Raw genomic sequence first — 6,207 nt, forward strand, 5'->3', positions numbered from 1 at the left:
AACGCGGTGTTTCATTTCTTGAGTGAATCTGTTTTTGAACGAATCATGTGAGCCAGTAATTCAACGCTTCATTCACTTTTGTTTTGTTTCTAATTGAATCAGCCGTTTTGAACGAATCGTTCGATTTGAATGATTCAAACAGGGATTTGCTGCCACCTACGGGCAGTTTTATTGTCATCTTTATTTATCCATGACAGTCCTAAATCAGCGAAGGGGCCAGCACAAAAACACATTCAGCAAAATATTGTTTAATTAGCATTATTGACCCAAATTCCTCCATTTCAGGCCCCAGAAAAAAAAAAAAAAGGTTACAAATAATAGTTTGTTAATAAGTTTGTTTAATTTATTTTCATTAAATAAAAAATAAGACAAATTTTGTGTAAAAAACCCTATAGCTAGAATTGAAAATGAATGGATGCCTCACAAGAGCATGACACAAAACTGGAACTTGGCAGGGATATGCCCTGTCCCCTGTATTGTTTGACAATCTTGGCAAACAGACAAGATGAGAAAATACTGTATAGGATTCCCCATCTGATGCATGGTGTCTACAGATCTTTCACGCAAAGCACCATGGTTTGTTACCAATGAACTTTGACCTATGTTTCATTCCACGAGGTCCAGATTGGTAAAAATAAAATATTTAAATAGAATAAGTAATGAACGTCTTTAATCAGGTTCTATGCAATATTTAGGCAGGGTTTATTTAAATATGTATACCTACTATATACGACTATTTATTTAAAATAAAATAATTATGTAACATTCAAAATGATATTTTAATATTCTTTGACAACCTACAAAATTGCTACTGGTTTACATTATATTAAAAGCATACCTGTATGTGCAGTGTGAGTAACTTTCTATATAATGTCATGAAATTATATATTCTTGTTTTATAATAAATAAAAAAAGAAAGAAAGTAAAAAGTAAGATATTTTTCACTGTTCCCTGTGATTTAATACATCATGCATCAGAAAGTTAAAATGAAGGAAAGAATTAGAAATTGGGAAACAGTGTGCACTTTTCAGCACACTTCCACAAGCTCAAGAGTGTTGTTTGAGTTTTGCTGGAAAAATCTGACACATTTTTATTACCTCAAGAATTAAAGCTTCACAGACTAGTGTTGGAAAAACTATGGTGAGAAAGACGTGTCACTGAAAAAGTTAAAAGTTAAAATAAGAAAAATCTTAACACCAACTTTCGTCAAAAAAAATAACCATGTTCAAATAATATGCAGCTGTAGGGATGTAGAAGTCAGGAGTCTCCAGTTAAAGCAAGTAAATATTGAAATGTTGCTTATAAGAACAAAATGGTTATGTATGTAACCCTTGTTTCTTGCAGGAGGGAACAGAGATGTTATGTCAACACTGATGTTAGGGGTCTCACTTGGGAACTGTCCAGGGAAGACACAGATTTATTATTGAAAACCATACTGTGGAAAAACATACAGAATTGCCAGAGGAATCTCATGTGTGGCACCAAGTCCAGTAAGAGGGGGTGACTAATGGCATGCAACCCAAAAACTGGACATGGCAACAGACTCCTCCGCTTAGTCTGAATGCCACAGGGTTTTGGAGGATTCCACCAGAAAAGGAAATTACTGGAAGTATATAAGTGCACGTATCCTAACCAGAGGAATGGCACTACAAGCAAGACAGCAAATTAGCTTACCTGTTCATACCCAACACACGGGAGGAAACTGGCTCCACCTGGAGATTCTAAAACCTTACGAAAGTGCCCAGCCCGCAGCTCTGCAGATGTCTGCCAGAGAGGCACCATGCGCCATATCCCAGGAGGAGGCAACACTCCAAGTGGAATGAGCTCTCACCCCTAGGGGGCACAGCTCACCTTGTGATTGGTACACCAAAGCAATGGCATCCACTTTTGTGGGGAAGTCGTGGCCTAATGGTTAGAGAGTTTGACTCCTAACCCTAAGGTTGTGGCTTCGAGTCTCGGGCCGGCAATACCACAACTGAGGTGCCCTTGAGCAAGGCACAGAACCCCCAACTGCTCCCTGGGCGCCGCAGTGTGTTCGCGGTGTGTGTGTTCACTGCTGTGTGTGTGCACTTTGGATGGGCTAAATGCAGAGCACAAATTCTGAGTATGGGTCACCATACTTGGCTGTATGTCATGTCACATGTCACATAGCCAGGGGGCTCCCCATAGTCCCGCCAGGTCCACAGAGAGATCCCAAGAGGGAAAGAGTGAGTGAATGAGTGACGTGACATACAGCCAAGTATGGTGACCCATACTCAGAATTTGTGGTTGTGCTTCCCTAAGGATCTTTTATCCACTGCATCGTGATGCGCTGCAATAGCAGTGACATACTGTACACTTTTAAAGTGGATGGGGACAGCCTCCGTTCCAACTTTTCTTGCAGGAAGGAAAGCGCCACACTGACCGGCATCTCTGAGGGTCCTCTCGGTGAGAGGAACACCAGTCAATGAATAGACCCCACTTCAGAGCATAGGCCTGCCTGGTAGAGTGGGCATTAGCCTGAGTGATATCACAGCCTGTGAGAGGCCAGAGAGGTCTGCCACATCCTTTCCAGAAGCCAAACGTGCAAGTTCCACAAATCAGGACATGGGTGCTAAATAGTGCCCTGCCCCTGAGAAAGAATGTCCCTCCTCAGAGAAATTCTCCAGGGATGGGCTGTTGCGAGGAGCGAGAGATCGGAAAACCAGGCCTGAATGGGCCAATATGGCGCAACCAACAGGACCTGCTCCTCTTCCTCCCTGATCTTACCCAGATGTTAGTGGCCCCAAAAGAGCAATAATTTCCATCTCCGGGTTGACCATCTCAGGGACGCTTCGCAGTCTTCTGGAAAGACTTAATGGCACCCCAAGAAGCTTGTCAACCCTGTTCCAAGGAGTCTCATCCTTGGATCCTCCTTGGACTACCCTTGTGCAGTTTTTTAAACACCTTGACCTGGTGTACCTGCAGAATGGCCGTGGTAAGTGCAGGGCCGTGGAAAGTGCAAGGCGGAAGCGATCTGGACCACAGCACTGTAAGCCTTGGCAGCTAAGGCTGATGACAGCTTACAGGCTTTGGATGGGAGGCATGGACAGTTCCTCCAGATGGCAACATTTTGTGGGCACAAGTCCACCGCAACCGCACACTGCACCAGGGGAACATCAACTTATCACTTGGCTGACCCACCATCAAGGGCTGTGAGGAGGGAAGAGCCCAAACATGACTGGGCAGTGTAAGGGGCCTTCCACGTCTTGGTGAGCTCTTCATGAACCTATAGGAAGAAAGGCACTGGGGCGGATCATGGCTGAGAGCCACGTCCGGAACCCAGAGACCAATCATCCAGCCTCGAGCGTTCAGAGGATGGAGGCAAGTTCTCCTTCAGCCCTAAGCTCTTGGCATCACAAAAGACCATGGCTGTCAACTTTGCCTCTGACTCTGACTGTGTAGCCAGCGAAGCCCAGACTTGGGAGACAGCGATCGTGTCTGTCATCAGAGCTAAGGAAACTACCGCACACAGAAGCACACAGTCGGAAAGACATCTCGAAAGACACTCTTGACCGTGCAAGCTGTAGGAAATTGCTCTTTTAGCTGGAGCGGCCAGGGATGGATCATATCACTTATCTGTGCTAAGGTGAGGCAAACACACCATTGAATGCACTGTTTTGACACAGCCGAGAATCTCCTGCAGGGAAGGCTTCTTCGTTTCTTGAAGATTTCTCTTTAGGATAAGAGAGAAAGCTCGCATGAACCGATTGGCTCCGAAGCAAAAATCTGAATGAGTGGATGCACACTACCATCTTATATACCCTTATGTACGGGGAAAGGCTTGGCATGCAAATACCACTTGCCAATTGTCACTGGCCATTTCTCGTAATGCTCAGAGGTGATTTGGGCTCCCAAGTAAGACCTCTAACGTCAGTGTAGAATTGACTGGCTGAAAGGGAAATGGTGTTATGAGAAACAAACAGAAAATTGTAAATAAAAGAACAAAAATAATAAGGATTTCAGATATAACACAGCACAGGATATTTAAATATGCAGAATGATGAATAGCATTCAAGAGCTTGAGGAACATTTTCAGTGAATAACAAAATTTCAGTCTGTTCCTCATGCAAAGCTATTGAATGGCATATGGTGGACAAGACATATGGACCACTATTTTGGTACTTCACTGGTGTTTTTTTACCTTTTTTGGAACTTTGTATGGAGACAAGCTGCATGAACATTCTCAGAATAACAATATATGGAAAGAGAGTGAATAAATAGTTTCCATTTTTGGGTGAGAAAAATTATTTTCTTACATTTCTAGTGGTATGCAGTTTTATTTTGGTGCATATGCTAATATAAATCAAATGATTTTGCACACTTATTTCATATTACCCACTTGTATCATATTGAAAAGTGTTCTGTAATGCAAGCTCTATTCACTTTGTAGGATTTGCTCCTGGACAGCTGAAGCAGAGCCAAATCCAAAGAGGAACATAAACGAGAGGGAAACTTGCTGTGCATTGTGAATCTCACAGACTCAACCAAACAGCACACTTCCACGTTTCACACCAGTCTGGCTTAAACATGCTGATTTTTCACATATATTCAGCGGTTTAATGCTGTGAAAGTTCTGCAACAATACCAGTATCATCCCCAAAGCTGACTATGGGAAAACTAAAAGCCCTTGGAAAAAGGAGGTATTCAGATATGTAGCTATTTATATTATAAGAATTATGACTGTTGCTTTGAGATAACGTCAGTCTGTTGAGTACTAGTGCAAATGTTCAGCTGGTGGCCATGAATAAATGGCCCACTTAACTCTTCTTATAATAAATTAGCAAATTAAATCATTTAATTAATTAAACTAATGTATGTTTAGAAGCAGGCTTAACTGAACATGACAACATCAAGCTGATGGGCAGAATAAAGGGTCAAAGTTACTTTGTGTTACAAAGTTACAAAGTAACACTTGAGCACCCTTACAGGGACAGTTCACCCAAACATGAAAATTTTGTCATCATTTTCTCACCCTAAAGTTGTTCCAAACCCGTATGAGTTTTCTCTTTTTTTCTTTAAAAAGAAGACAAAACAGACGACTGTAGCCATTGACTTCCATGGTATTTTTTTTCCATATGGCTTTCCAATGGATACTGTATTGTTTGCAACATTCTTCAATTTTTTGTGTTTAACAGAAGAAAGAAACTCTTGTAGGTTTAAAACTTGAGGGTGAGGAAATGATGACAGAATTTTCAGTTTTGGGTGAACTATCCCTTTAAACATAGTACTAATTGTGGAAATAGTATTATTTAAAATAATATGCTTCAGTGTGAAATGAATGCAATGTTTTAATGTTATTTGCAATTAAATTACATTGTATTCTAGTTTATATCAATACTAAACACTGAACTTAACAATGACTTTTTTATAATATAACATTTATCTTTATAATTTCATAATTCTCTTGTCTTTGAAATATGGTTGAAGTGTACTGCTTTTTCTAAGATTTGAACTACACTACAAATGCACATGCAATACAAATAAGTGCACTTCTTTTTCACAAGGGAAGTGCTTCCATAAACCATATTGCAAAGTGCTGAATGTCATATGGAATCGCCTTGAGTGTATATGGATTTTGATGGAAACACAAAATGTGGTTGATGTATAGGACAGTTGAAGAATGGCTTATTATTTCAGCCATATTTATTAACATCTATTCCAGAAAATGTTTTGGCCTTTCATGCTTCCTAAGTGTCATGTGAATTATGAGTTAAAGCTGTTTCTTTGTGGTTTTATCAAGTAATTTCATATCATTCTGGGAAAATTCCAAATCAGAACATATTTTTTTTCTAACACAGCTGCTTGTGGCAGTGTGGTTTTATAACAGAAACACTGAACAAAAGATAAAAGTAAATGTTCCTTTTTCTAGTTTCAGTTCAATCTGTTTATACTTGACAATTTATTATTGCGTCTATACATTACTTTTTATATTAAAATCCTTTTGGATGTCATTATATTTTCTTGTGTTGAGTTACAAGATATGTTTCACTGTCTTGAAATGCATACTTCCTCATGTGAAATGCACACACTTAAATAAAAGTTTTCAGTGGATTATGAAAACTGATATAAAACTATGAGGAAATTGTCATATAAGAAAAGTTTGTCTATGTATTGCAATGTAGTTGTCTAGGATCCATTACTCTGATAAAAGGATCTCTTTGACAAATCGAGTTGAGGACTGCCTTT

Source organism: Cyprinus carpio, chromosome A7 (genome assembly GCF_018340385.1).
Source record: "Cyprinus carpio isolate SPL01 chromosome A7, ASM1834038v1, whole genome shotgun sequence".
In the NCBI taxonomy this organism is placed as follows: Eukaryota; Metazoa; Chordata; class Actinopteri; order Cypriniformes; family Cyprinidae; genus Cyprinus; species Cyprinus carpio.